We start from the raw sequence: 16246 nt of genomic DNA on the forward strand, positions 1-16246 counted from the left end.
AAACATGTAAACACGGAGTATGAACGCGATTGACGTTTAAATTCTACTCAGACATTTACTGACAATGAAATAAACAAAAATATACAATATTTGAAAAATATATACAAGCTGGACTCAGTGACCAAAGGAACTATATTGTGACCAGAGAATAACAGGTCACAATTTTCCCCGACTCGGTTTAAAAAAAACCGTAGGTTTTTTTTTCGAACAAAAGCCGACTTCTAATGCGACTACTTCTTCTCTAGTACCAGTTTCAATTCCGAGGGATGATTTTTCCAAAGGCCAGAGGAGCTCTCTCTCCCGGAATTGTATGATTCTAAAGCAGTGAGCCTGTCCATTTTCAGTCTCGTGCTCTTGCCGAAATATTTGTCAAAATCAGGTGCGATATGTTCCATCCATCATTTCCAAAACAACTGCGAAAGTGTAGCTGTCGAAACTGTTTAATATGCGTCAGAATTTGAGACGGTCTTTGCATTGGTAGAGCAGAAATATTGATCGGAAACACAACAAATAACAGAAACTATCCGGAAGAAAAACAGACTAAATTTCACATTTTCTCCCCTATTTCACTGTCACGAGAACGACGCTCGGACAAAACACCCCTACTGTCACAAGAACGACGCTTGGACAAAACTACACTACTGTCACAAGAACGACGCTTGGACAAAACTACAATACTGCCACAAGAACGACGCTTGGACAAAACTACACTACTGTCACAAGAACGACGCTTGGACAAAACTACACTACTGTCACAAGAACGACGCTTGGACAAAACTACACTACTGTCACAAGAACGACGCTTGGACAAAACTACACTACTGTCACAAGAACGACGCTTGGACAAAACAATATTACTGTCACAAGAACGACGCTTGGACAGAATATTTTTAACCTAACTCATTCGTACGTCTCATTCATTCAATTTCATTCATTCTCAGTCACACTAACATTCATAAATTTTACTCAATCGCACTCACTTTTAGACTCCATATTCATTCATATACATGACACGCATACTATCTTTAACTAATTAAAACTTATATTACGGACGCCCATAATTTTAATATTTTTCTTTTCGACTCTTTCCGAAGAGTCGAAAAGATACATAATTTTAACGAAATGTTTCACTCATTACGTACTTCTATTACTCGCTCAACTTGTGAGAGAAAATCGAATGAAGCTACGCAGAATGAAACCATTTACGTTGAGAGTGTACAGTTGGCATCTAATCGGCGGGCAAATGTTATCCCGCCACCTGAGATACCACCCTGTCGTATGTTTGTTTATTTTCCGATCTGTCAGTTCTGCTCGTACATTACTGACCGCTAATAGAAAATAATGAAAAGTGATACAAATTTGGATGGTACAGGTAAGTATTCTGTTTAATTTTGTTGTTTTGTTTTTATTTACAGGATACTGGATGTGTTGCCATTTTTTTCGGGAAAAGGATGGGTAAACCGCGTAGATTCAGCCGAGCAATACTTCTAAGTGACGGTATTTGGCAATTTAAAAAAAAAAACTTGCTCACCAATGGAGATGGTAAATATAATCCAGGAAAATTATTTAAACAGTAACTTATTTCATTTGTTTTTCTTACAGCACACCTGTCTTATACAGAGCTCCAGCAGGAATCAATTTGACATAAGCAGATGTATCGGCTCCAGAGTGAAAGTGGATTCTACGTCCGTAATGGCTATCTCCAGCCGAATACTGATGTTGCCATCAAATTATTCCGGCCTTCCCTGGAAATGTTTTGTATGCGACTATAAGGATATGAATAAAATAATTTCTGCCCTATCCGAATCTTTTTGTAACATTTCAGAGAAACTCCTCTACGGTATTTAAGTTCACTTTGTTACTATTCTTTGTGTGTATACTACTTAAATCAAACATTTTGCCGCTCATTAAATAATTAATCTGTTTGCTGAAAATAGCTTCGATTTGATTGAGAAATTTTCATTTATGATTTCCTATTATAATTTCATTTCCTATTAGGAAGATCAGGAATACATTTTAGATTTTTTTTTTTATATTTTATTCTTAATTTATGAGAAACAAAACTAAATTTTCCTAATTAATTACACTGAAACAAACATAAAATCGATTAACAGATTTTATGATGCCTAAAGTTTTGATATAATTTGACTTGGACACAGAACTGAATGATGGTCAGCGTATTCATACAAGGAAACATAAAGGCTACGAAACATTGCATCGTTCAATAGGGGCTTGTGAAAATACGTTTTTTTTATGAGCACTAGACAAATAAATAATGGTGCAATGTATACATTTAGTATGTGAATCTAATAATTTTGGAGCGCATAAACCCTTCGGTACAAACTATTTGCTCTTGGTTGTGGTCTAAACCGTTTTCGCTTCCGCGTACGGTAGAGACCAAACAAGAAATTGACGGAACGAGAAGTCAATTTCATTTTTACACTAACCAAATACTGCACATTCTTTGTCAAATATCTGCCAAGAAGCAATTCACTAGTTTGCCTAAATGTGAAATTTGCTCTTGCCATTACACCAAATAAACGAAAAAGAACCCACATAAAAAGTAAAACGGCAGAAAATTTCACACACGGTACAAAAATAAACAACTCCCGCTAGTGCCTACAATGTAGTAGTAAAAGTAAATGTCAAAATTTAGTCTGAGTGTATTTACCACTTTCAGGTAGAAATACATAAACGATACAAACGATCAATGTTCCCACTCAAACCATAGCATTTGACGATGTGTCAGATGTAAGATTTTTCATCATTCGCTACAATTCGCAAAAACAACAATTACAATTAATTTCAGGAACCACTTCAGAACACAATATCGACCTGATGACTACGCGAGTAATGAAATTAACGTAGTGAATTGAATTTTCTCCGGGAGACACGATGAAAAAAGTGGTTTGCTTCTGACTTTTTTTTATTTTGCGTTGGGCGCCAATTGTTACGTATCGTTTTCGTATACACACTACTGGTGGCTGCTTTTCAGCACCGGACCACCAGTTCAGAGTCGTTTACCTTGTTGGTCTCCTGGAGAATCTTCACTTCACTATTTTTTAACGGACTTTTCTTCCCACCTGTGGTCACTGAGCGAATCGTTTGCGGCGGAAACAAGTTACATACAAAAACAAAATGGACGACACAGCTTGCATATAAAAAGACCGCACAATTTTAATCTTAGGCACTATATTTTGTAATAAAAAAAACAATTGAATATTAAACTTTTTACTACTTGCGCAAGTTTATTCGTCGATAACTTCTTCTCAACACTCCGTTGCGGCCGTGATGATCGTTGGTCGACTTGATGGTTCCTGGCGACGACGAGCGGGACGGCACTGACTTCGGGGCGATGGGACAGCAATTCCAAAGAAATCAGCAACTCGGCCTGTTTGTAGCGAAGGCCTATGTTCCGGAGAGTGATACCGACGACACGACCAGGCACTTCGAAGAAAAATCAGCATTAAAACTGTTCGCTAACGATTCACCGCCAGTTACCACAAATCTAGCGACCCCTTGTAAATGATAAAAATAATCTTCTCGAGCAACACTTTTTTTTTTATTCAATATTATAATACAATTTTAAGGCACACTGCTTAAGCTCTAAGATGCCAAGGGTATTTACTAATCTTAATTACGACTATATTAAAACTAGAATAGTATCATTATGTAATGCCGGAGAATTGGATATTGCATGAGGGTCTCCCATATGGCGTTTGCAAATGTCCATGTTGGCCGCATCCTTCGGTCCGTGTGGGTCCGCGGGAAACACCCCCAGGCTACGAAGGCCCGGCGGGTGGCCCGCATGCTGGTCATCGTCTGGAGCGTAGGACCGTAGGCGGTGATGGTGATGTTACGAAGAGATGAGAAAATAAAAAAAGTAAATATTGTGAAAACCGAGGTAAATAGGGGGTATGGAAACAAAATGTCTGAAAACTACAGAGATCTAATTAGTTGCCATCGAGATGGTGAAGAGACATGGAAGGGGGGAACGAAAAGTTAGTGACAAAAAAAGATCTTGTTAGTTACAATGAAGATGGTGGACAGGGACGGTGATCGAGAGAATCGAGCGGATGTTAGTGTCGAACCTGTAGGTGGAGATTATACTTTCTGAGCGAGGTATAACAGATTACACTTGGATATTAATGTGTTTGAGGTACTGGTATATAAGAAGCATATAAGAGATATCCCGACTAGCCAACACATCTCGGACCGGAACTTCAGGTGGTCTACCTCGGGCCCTTAGGGAGTCCTTTAATAAAGACCTGGCGTCACGATACTCCGTACACGTCCATACGACATGCTCGATGTCCTGATAACCGTCACCACAAGCGCAGAGACCGCTCTCCACGATTCCAATACGCCGGAGATGCGCGTTGAAGGTGTAATGGTTTGACATGAGCCGAGACATCACACGAATGAAGTCACGACTCACGTTCATCCCCCTGAACCAAGGTTTCGTCGATACCCTAGGGATAATGGAATGCAGCCATCGTCCCAGTTCGCCATTGCTCCATGAAGTTTGCCAACTTTCGAGAGTTTTCTGACGAGAGATACTGAAAAATTCATTGAAGCAGATTGGTCTTTCATAAATATCACCTTCTAATGCGCCCACCTTAGCCAATGAGTCTGCCTTTTCATTGCCCGGAATGGAACAATGCGAAGGGACCCAGACTAACGATATTAAATAAGACCGTTCAGATAAAGTTCGCAAGTGTTCCCGTATTTTCCCCAGAAAATATGGGGGATACTTTCCTGGCTTCACTGCGCGGAGAGCTTCTATTGAACTTAGACTGTCCGTGACAATGAAGTAATGGTCTTTGGGCAAGGTTTCAATGATCTCGAGGGTGTACTGAATAGCAGCTAATTCTGCGACGTAGACTGAAGCCGGATCACTGAGTTTGTACGAAGCGGTGATGTTCTGATTGAAGATTCCGAAGCCTGTGGACCTGTTGATGTTTGATCCGTCAGTGTAAAACATCTTTTCACAGTTGACTGTTCTAAATTTATTATAAAAAATATTTGGGGCCACTTGAGGGCGCACGTGATCCGGAATTCCACGAATTTTTTCTCTCATGGATGTGTCGAAAAACACAGTAGAATTAGTAGTATCCAAGAAATGAGCACGGTTGGAAACAAACGAAGAAGGATTAATATTCTGAGCCATGTAATCAAAATACAAGGACATAAAACGGGTCTGAGAATTGAGTTCGACAAGCCTTTCGAAGTTTTCAATCACCATCGGATTCAAGATATCGCATCGGATTAGCAATCGATATGAGAGATCCCAGAATCGGTTTTTCAACGGTAAGACGCCCGCGAGCACTTCGAGACTCATCGTATGAGTCGACTGCATGCAACCTAAGGCAATACGCAAACAACGATACTGAATTCTTTCCAGTTTAATGAAATGGGTGTTCGCGGCGGATCGGAAGCAGAAGCATCCATATTCCATTACGGACAATATCATTGTTTGGTACAGCCTGATCAGGTCTCCTGGGTTTGCACCCCACCAAGTTCCGGTTATTGTGCGAAGAAAATTGATTCTCTGCTGGCATTTTTGTTTCAGATATCTAATGTGACATCCCCAGGTGCCTTTGGAGTCGAACCAGACCCCGAGATATTTGAATGTGAAGGCCTGAGCTATGGTTTCACCCCCTAGTTGAAGCTGTAATTGTGCTGGTTCTCGCTTTCTTTCGTTTGTATTCGAAGTCGCGGCGCGGGATATCTTCTGTTCCGGAACAGAATCAGGACATACTTTTTTAGCGAAATCGAATATCCAGCGGTTAGAATATTCCTCGCTTTCGTTCGTTGTGTTTTGGTTGCGCATTCGTCGGGCTGTGTTCCAAAGAGTGCTCATCGATGTTTCTTTTGTTAATCCGTCAACAAACCGTCGCCAGTAACCTAGTTTCTTTGCTTTAACTAAGTTCTTCATTTGCTTATCTAGCGCTGCGTAATTTCTATAATTATCAGGTGTTCCATATTTTCTGAACTTTTTGAATGCTAAAGATCTTTTCGCGTTCAGTGATGAGCACTCTTTGTCCCACCACGGGTTGGGAGGACGAATGTTAGTATTCGCGCCGGGTATACGTTTCGTCTGAGCTTGAATCGCAGTGTCGAGAATCAAGCCAGCCATAAACGTATACTCTTCCTCCGGAGGAAGTTCTTGTGTTGTTTCTAGTTTCTCAGATATCGATATTGCGTAGCATTTCCAATCAATATTTCGTGTGAGGTCATACAAAACATTGATTGTTTCCGATGGTCTTAATCCGCTGGCGATTGAAATTACGATAGGCAGATGATCGCTACCGTGGGGATCAGGGATTACCTTCCACGTGCAATCCAACCGTAGCGATGTCGAGCAGAGGGATAAGTCCAGCGCACTTGGTCTTGCTGGTGGTGCGGGAATTCGTGTCATTTCTCCCGTATTCAAGATTGTCATATTGAAGTTGTCGCAAATATCATGGATCATAGCTGATCTGTTATCATCATGAAGACAACCCCATCCCGTACCGTGAGAGTTAATGTCTCCTAAAACTAACGTCGGTGTGGGAAGAAGTTGCATGATACTGCTGAGCCAGTGGTACCCAACTGAGGCTCTAGGGGGAATATAGATGGAAGCAATACAAAGGTCCTTGCCTTTAATTGTGACATGACATGCGACAACTTCAATACCTGATATCGAGGGGAGGTTAATTCGAAAGAAGGAATAGCACTTTTTGATCCCCAAAAGTACTCCTCCGTAGGGATTATCTCGATCCAGGCGAATAATGTTAAAATCGTGGAAGTTTAGTGATACATCAGAAGTTAACCAAGTTTCGCACAATGCAAATGCGTCACATTTCAGATTATTTACTAAGTATTTAAAAGGATCTATTTTCGGGATGATACTTCTACAGTTCCACTGTAAAACAGTGATCGAATCCTTGACCTCGTTCGAAAAATTAGCCATCGAAGGAAACGATTGCTGAGAGGAGGGGCCATTTTGCAGTCAGCTGCATCAAAAACATTTTAACTTTTGGCAGGAAAGTCATCAAAATACCTTTTAGGGGGTCAGAAATGTTGAAGATGGAAAATATAAAGTCCACAATGTCACTGATTTTTACAAGTCCAGCACTTGATGTGTTTTCTGGTTCCTTGGGGACTTTCGGGGTTTTGGGTGTCCCCGGAAGTGTTGGATATTCTTTCTCCGATTTCAAGTCTCCGGAACTAGGAGCTTTTGGCTTCTTCTTTTCGTTTTTTTTACCAACACTTCCATCTGCTGTTACTTTTGGAGGGCCTTCAAGAGATATCTTCGAACCCTTTCTAGGGAGTTTAGGAGATGATATATTTTTCCTCTTCCTAAAACTACGAGGGACAGTTGAAGATGTACCTTCTTGAGGATCGTCAGAGTCGCAATCGTCCGTAGACAAACAGGTGTAGGGGTTCTGTTCAGGTGGTGTGGCGATTTTCAGCATTTCTGCGAACGAGCGGTTTGATCGTTGCTTGAGAGATCGTTTCAAATGATCTCCACGCAATTTATACGCAGAACATGCTGTGAGGTCATGCGGGGCCGCCCCACAGTAAAGACACTTTTCAATGTCTCTGTCGCAAACGCCATCCGCATGACTCTCTCCACACTTCGAGCAGCGGGGCCGATTTCCACAATGGGAAGCTGTGTGTCCTAGTTGTTGACAACTAGTGCAATTCATTACCCGTGGTACGAAAAGTCGTACAGGTAGACGAACCCTGGCCAGGAGAACGAATTTCGGCAAAGCCGAGCCGGAGAAGGTCACCCGATACGAGTCCGAGTGGGGATAAGACTTTGTCCCATCCGCGGCGATCGATACTGAATGCAAACGTTTGCAGTCCAGTATCTTGACATTCTTAAGCAAGGGATCTTTAAAACATCCGACCCCATGTTTGAGAATGTCCTCGCATGTCAGACTTGGATCCGTGATCACTCCGTCTATCTCGACTTCGCGAGCTGGTATGTAAACGCGGTAGTCCCGCGTAAAGTGGTCGTTTCGAGCGATCTCATTAGCATGTTTCAGACTGGTCAACGAGACCCTGAGCTTATCGGGACGAATTTTTGAAATAGATTTCAATGTTGCATATTTCGACTCCAAGTCTTTAGATATTTTCAAAATATTAAGCGGTTTATTCTTCTCTTTGGTCCGAAAATAAACCACATAAAGGCCGGCCGAGGGTGAAGGCTCTTCGGGATACTGTTTAACCCGGTGAGTCTTACTATTTGGAGCAGATTTAGAATCTGTTTCCATTTTATCTTCGGGGGGCAGGGTAGAATTTAATGGACTTGCCATAGCGCGGTTGAGGTTCCGCGCAAATTATAGGGGGAGTCAAAATATAAGACGATAAAGGGACACGAAGGGAAAAAATATTATACTTAGCTAATAATCCGTAGCAACTCGGCCGCTGAGGCCAAGCGTTAGTTACAACGACCTCCGAGAATTAATATGTACACAGCAGCGGTTCACGGCACCACACTGAACGTCGGTTCACTGATCTTATTGTTTTAACACAATAGCACCCGGCACTGTCTAACGGTATTTATTGTTTATACTGTATTGATCTACTGCACAAGCTCACGAACAAAAGATCTGATATTAAATGACCTTGAAACGGATTAGAATGGATTAACGCACAGCTGCTCTAATGCAAACTACCATCCGATCGATACGACGGTCACGAAAGGAATGAGCTCGAGCAACACTGTTTAAGTTGCTATGGACTAGTTACCAAGGAACCCCAAAACAAATAAACATGTATTGAAAGCGGTGGAATAGTTCTATTAGTGTTAAACTTTGTTCAAATTAAGCAGAAATGCATTTAAATGAACTCGATTTTCGGAATTTAATCGAAACTAAGGATGAAACCAACGAACGAGGACAATGATCTGCTTCCAGCGATTCATCCGTACACTTCAACTGCTAGCTTTTCTGGGTAGTAGGATTCGGTGTAATATACCGGTGTCAAAATTGTTTTGTGTCGGTTGATTGCGCAGAAGTGGAAACAGTATTTCACCTTGTTGGCCACTATTCGAGGATGGCCACTAGTGGAATTCCACAAAGAAATCATTTTACCGTACGTTATACAGGTACCGCAGAGCACTAGCATCGCTCAGCTCGTTGTCGGTCATTTCCATGTCTTCCTTCTCACACAACGGTTTCAAGTCAAGATCTGAATTTTGAACTTGGCTTTATAAAAGACATAACTCATACTCCTCATTTTTTACATTCCGCTCGAGTCAGGTAAATCCATTAAAATGTTCCGTAATAATAATAACCGATCTGAAATTTATTTTGTTTACATTCATCTTGCCTTCGATATGCAGTAACCAAGGTTATGGTGACTGTTATTCAAAATCAATAAATATATCAACTTGTGCTGCCAGTTAAAAAAAATTCATTAGCGTTTTCGATTTGACATTTCCAGTTACTGAGGGGTAGTTAAATTTACGATACAGTTTTGATATACGAGTGGCAGGTCGTGTCGTCGGTGATACTGCGCGCACTATTTTTCGTTTCACCGCAAAGCCACACACGTCGGGTTAAAGGCAAACAAATTCAACCGGTCAACTTTGTCTATCGCACTTTTCCCGTATCAAATGTTCGTGGGGCACCTTCGGCACGAAATACTGATCCCTTTGGATCCACTTAGAAAAATATTTCTATCACGAAACGGATTGTGATCCCTTTAGATCAAGTTTAAACTTTTCGAACTGAAACGCGTTGTCACTTTTGGCGTGTGACTCTCGGCTGCGACCTTCACTCCTCCGGATCAGAATAATAAAAGCTCCCGCTTAAGGGTTTTCCCGCGGTTTTATCAGCTTGCTGTCCATTTTCCATCCCAATCCCACCACCGCCTTCAAAGCATGCCACCCCGCATTTTATGCTGCGATGATGACGATGATGACGACGATGACAGTGTGTAGACAGATGACGGTTACAATGTATTATCGTTTTCTGATTGGTGTCTTGACTAATATTTATACCTACTATACTTGTTTCCTTTTTCTAAATATGTGATATGATTTGATATATGAATTGAACAATAACAAAGATACATACCTAAATTTATTAATATAAATAAATAAATAAATACTTTTGAATATAATATATAATTTAATAATGAATATGTAGTAAATAAATGTAAATGAATAAATAAATATATAGATAAATAAATAAATGAATAAATAAATAAATAAATAAATAAATAAATAAATAAATAGAATAAATAATTGAACAAAACCCTACTTTTGACACCAACCTTTGCTATTGAGCAGAACTTAAACGTGACTCAAACATGTAAACACGGAGTATGAACGCGATTGACGTTTAAATTCTACTCAGACATTTACTGACAATGAAATAAACAAAAATACACAATATTTGAAAAATATATACAAGCTGGACTCAGTGACCAAAGGAACTATATTGTGACCAGAGAATAACAGGTCACATACTATCAAGCGTGTACCGGTCATAGTGGCCGTATTGTGGAGGATAGTGATTGTACACGTTCTACCTTGAATAACCGTCGTGCGTAGAGATGGGCAAAACAGTTCATTTTAAAGAACCGTTCAGTGATGCAGAGTTCTGTTGAAAGAACTAGTTCTCCAGAGCCGTTCGTTCGTTCTTTTCATAGTTGGTTTGTTTGTTCAAAGACTGAACGAGAACTCACTTTTGTAAGCTTAAGCGAGGAAAAAAAGGTCCCTCGAAATAGAACTGAGGTTTCGTGACGAAACTTTCTTATTAGTACCGTTCTTGAAAAAAGGTTGAGCGAGCTTAAAAAACGAAAAAAAAGATCCCTCGACTTTGAACTGAGGAACTACCGTTCTCGAAAAAAGAACTATAGCTCGTTCATTCTTTCAAAAGAACTAGTTCTTTTGAACCGTTCGCGAACGAATTGCCCATCTCTAGTCGTGCGGGACCTTCCCGAAATTGAAGCGCCATTCTACCGAACGAGAATGGGGGAACCTATGTTTGAATCAGGGCGCGGGTTGGCCTAGATACATTCTAGGATTCAATCCAGACCGTCGGGAACAAATTTTTTTTTTATTTTTGTATCCGTATTCTACATCATTACCGTTAGAACATTAAAAATGCTCGATCGATAAATTGTTTATATTTCTCGATCATGAATTTGATTTTTTACGAAACCATTGCAGCTAGAACATGTTGACTGGTTAGCATTTCCATTGCGTACAATGGAAAGATGACCTTCTTTGGATTTCACAGTAGAAGTTACTGAAATATTGAACAAAATCTGTAAAAATGTGTACCATTCGCGTATCTTTTGCCAAAGATAAACTCAAGATTACAATGTCCCATACGATCCATCGAAAAATATCGGATCAGTAATCGTGAACCAGTGAACCTAGTAATAGTGTAATTTGGTTGACCCTTCGTTAATAAGCGTCGATAAACATTTGAAAATGACCGTAAAGTACCATAGTAACAATACAAGTTTGGAGGTAAGTAAACTTTTGTAAACATATCACACATAATATTTTGTTACTTCCATTCACTTTAATGCTTCGTAAGATAAGATTATAACAAATCAAATATATTCTTAATAATAATTTAATTGATTTTTCAAGTTCCAAGATTTACTCGTCATGCAGCAAAATACCGAGATTTCTTTCATATTGCAGCTTAGGATTGGTACAACATAAACAAACATTGTTATAGTAACGACGCATGTAGCGATTCGACGCTTGTTGTTTTGTTTCAGATAATGATTGAACTACAACTGACGGTGAACCGAAATCAACGAGGGGTCGTATTTGAATAGTACATGAGAAATCATGGACTATTCCATCTTGAGTTTATCTTTGCTTTTGCGTTTTTGTTCAATTGTTTGTTTATTTACTTTGGAGCTCCTTGGTAACTAGTTCGTAGCAACCTAAACAGTGTTGCTCAAGAAGATTATTTTTATCATTATCAAGGGGTCGCTATATTTGCGGTAACTGGCGGTGAATCGTTAACAGACAAATTCATTGCCAATTTTTCTTCGGAGTGCCTGGTCGTGTCGTCGGTTTTATGCTGACGCGCTAAAAAGGGTCACGTAGCCCCCGCCCGAGCAGGACCTAGCGTTAAGAAATACAATTCTGGAATAAAGAGTTCGAAACCAACACTCGACCTGGAATGTAGTTACTTCAAATAGAAAGAAATTCACGCCAATCAGTGGCCTTTAGAAGTTAAGATTCTCTATTAAAATTGAATCAATAATTGAAGTCTTGCATTTTATGGTCTCCGAACGCCAGTATTCGTTGAAAAATTCGAAATTATACACGCTTAGAAAAAGTTACTCAAAGTTTGAGTACTAGTTACTTATTTTCAAATGATACATGGAAACGTCAAAAATTGAGTAGTTATCATCAATGATATTGAGTAACTCCTACTCTAAATTTGAGTTTAACGCAAAATCTCGTTTTATAGTTACTATTCGCATTCGCGATTGAGGTTTCTATACCCGGTGAAAAATGAACGGCGGCCCTACTGAAAAATGGGTGGCCTACACGTTTCCTGATGAAAACAAAACAATATGTAAAAGCAATTCACATGCAGCATCAAGCGGCTATCACCTGAATGGAACGATTACGGAACAACAACATTAATTGTAAGCAATTCATATGAAAGGACACTACGTCAAGTTCACGGAACTTTTTAACGTCGGATACGTGAGCAATATTCGGCTAAATAAAATTAATAAACCAATATGGACGTCGACCGAAGTTGATTGATCGTTTGAACTGTGTTCAATGCATTCGTTTCCTGATGAAAACAAACCAATCTCATTTGCAATTGTGGTTGTAAGTGAGCTGTCAGAGAGCCTAATAGTGAGAATCGAATGAATAATCGAGTTATCGATTAGGAACCCAGATAATCGAATAAATTTCAATCGAATAGTTTCAAAATTATACTCGATTATTAAATAATTGAGTTATTCGAAATTTTCGACATCCCTAGGCGAAGCGAGAAAAATCTGTCATTTCTCGGTTAATTTTTCAAAAGGGCGTATAAACAAGTGACAGTTTCTCTTTGTTCACTTTCTTTTCTATTCATTACCAAGCGGTTTCCACGTTTATAGCAGCCCTTACACGTGACAATATTATTGTCAATCCAAAGTATTGTCAATACCGTCAATCCAATTGAGTTTGTAACTTGAGTTCGCATTTTTCGAAAAAATCAAGCTTTTGGAGCTTTAAATATTGCAAATGAACATTGAAATATTGAGAGATGAGTTCATTGCACATATTTGACAGTTTCCTCTCTGGAGAGAAAGTATTTTCGGATTGATAAGCAGTTTCACGCTTAAAAATAGTTACTCAAAAATGAGTAAGATCTCACTCATCTACAGAAAAAGTGGAACAACTCTAATTGAGCAATTTGACGTCTCTGTTACTCACACCGATGCAGAGTGCGCAGATCTATTCATATACGAAATTGGAATGTGTGCGAGCCGAAGTCAAAGTTTGTTGTGGGTTCAATTTTACACTGAGGAAAAACATTTTTGACTCATAATCATACACTGCGAAAAATGCATATAGAATTTCGTAAGCTATGGACTAATGAACCAAGTAGAAGACAGTACCATTACGTGATATAGAGTTTCATGAACGATTTTATGTCTTTCTCAACTGTTCTCTTGGCATTGCAGTGTTTTTTATTGCATATAAATCTTCAATAATTGGCACGATGCGGCTCGACAAAATTCACTGGGTTATTTCGACACACTCACACTAGCATTAACCTTTCAACTGCTGAGAATAGCCACACCAACACATTCGCACGTGGATTGGACTATTAAGAGTAACTCCGAAGTTACTCAAATTTGAGTTCTTCCACTGGAAACGATATTTGGGTAAAATCTACTCATTTACTGAGTAATACTTTATTTGTACATGTACCAAAAATAGAGTAACCAAATACAAATAATAATACCCCTAAGTCCCATACAAACGAACCGCCAATGTTTGGTTCACAGCCCGAACAAGTAAGCCTAGCAAATTACTCCCTTTCGTTGCGATAGTTTGAAAATGTGAAAGGAGATCGTTTCTGGCAACGCTTTATGCTAGTTGCTACGGCGAAAAACAAGTTTGTTTGTTTATGTTTTCCGTTGTTGTATTGCAACAAATTCAAAGATACACTCCAGCTAATCGATGAATGAAGAACACTTCCGGTGAAACTCTCAACGGGTGAGCACGTTGCATCGTGTTAGTCCGGAGAAAATTCGAGTATTTCGCAAGAAAGAAAGGATTTTCAGCCGTACTTTGACGATTCGACTCAGCCACACAGCGAGATTTTCGCTTGTAGTCAAGTGAAAATAAAGTCCATTGGACTATAAACGAAAATTAACTGGCAATATAGCCTTAGTTGCTGTGCCATCAATTCGGCGTCATCTCAAGTGAGGTGACGCCAACCAGAAAAGAAGAAGAAGAAGATGAATGAAGAATTGCGATATTTTTTGGCCGTGATGGGACTTTATTTCATAGACGGGCCTTGGTGTGGAACATGGGTACGATTCGTATACGTACCACGGAAACAGCGATTAGCGCTCTACACGATAAAATAAAAGTTAAAAGAGAAACAAATGCAAGCTGTGTATGCGTTTCCCCAATAGTCACTCATATATGCGTGACCCAGACAAATTGATTATAGCCCGAACGGTGGCAGACACAACAGTTTTTCTTTCATGATGGATAAACTTATTAATTGAATTATTTTCTATTAGTATTATGACGCAAAGGTTCCCCGCATTTAGCAGATGTTGGAAAAATTCCTACTCCTCTGACGGGAGTGATTTGCAATGTGAAGAACGGATGGCTACCATAATGATTCGGTGAATAGTTCCGAGACATTCTAACATATAATACCGAGCAATTTCCGAAAAGCCAAGGAGCAAATTTCTGAAAAGCCAAGGAGGACAAAAAACAAAATCAGATATGGAATAACCATATCTCATACACTAGAGTGCCTATAACCAGAGTGACGACATATCATCCGTAATTTTGGCAACAATTCAAAACATTCCATTAGCTTTACATTGAATTGACAGGTCGTTTGCTCGTTTGGAACTGGGAGCTGTCATTCCAAACGAACAGCTGTCGCCACTCTGATTATAGTCACTCTATCATACACAACAACATAGTTCAAGTTTATTTTTCTCTACAATAAACAGTAACTATGGTGAACTTGTTCTTACCCTTCAGTGTTGCTAGTTTTATAGAAAACTCGTTAAAGTACATTGTCACCAGAGATGCCAGATATTTTCATAGAAAATCTGTATTACCCAGAATGAAAAATCTGTATTTATCTGTATCCACTATAAAATCGAAATATTTATAATGACATTTTCTTGAGGTAATTTCATTCCAAAAATGTATGGTTTTATAACGAGAAATTGAATGAGTGTTCAATATTCATATCATTCTACAACGACGACATTAAATGCTTTCAACTTTTCATCACCAATCGAAATCAACAAAACATAATTTCCATTTCATATACTTTCAAAATGTTGGCTTGGTGAGTTGATGTAGGATCTCAGCGCTCAACTTAAGGTGAAATGTAGCGTCATAAAATGCGCGCAAAATTTCATCCACTTCAGTTGAACGAACCGTCGCACAAAGCATACCACGAAAAACGGATACATGGAAACAAGAACTTTTTACAATGATTGAGCGCAGTGGGCTTAGCTCTCGTTATATTGGCTTGTAAAAAAGACTGGACGTAATGGATACACAGCCGAAGAAATTTCAAACCAAGCCAAAGAGGCCGACTCATGTGTGTGCAATAATAAAAAGCGGCACATTTTCTCGAACATCACTAGCTTGGGTTGTGAGAACTTAGATTGAAATGAACAAACTTTATAGTACCATAAACTACCATTAACTTTTTTCCGGAAGCGACTTTCGGAATTATATAGTCTAGAAATGTCTGTTTCAACGATAACGAACCGAAGACCAAACAGCCTCTGGCCTCCGGTGCCAGAAATCATCAAGTAATAATTTCATAGATTACATTTTTAATACATTCCAATTATAACTAATAGTTCATCATACCATGTAGTTAAAATTATTTAGTGAATCTTTTCTCAAGCACATATTTGGGGATCGAAATTGAATATAAAATTATTTCGTAGTTCTTTATTATTCAATCGATTTTGAAAGCAAAATCAAGCGTTGATAAATGACTTCGCGAGCTGGTATGTAAACGCGGTAGTCCCGCGTAAAGTG

Source organism: Malaya genurostris, chromosome 3 (assembly GCF_030247185.1).
Source record: "Malaya genurostris strain Urasoe2022 chromosome 3, Malgen_1.1, whole genome shotgun sequence".
In the NCBI taxonomy this organism is placed as follows: Eukaryota; Metazoa; Arthropoda; class Insecta; order Diptera; family Culicidae; genus Malaya; species Malaya genurostris.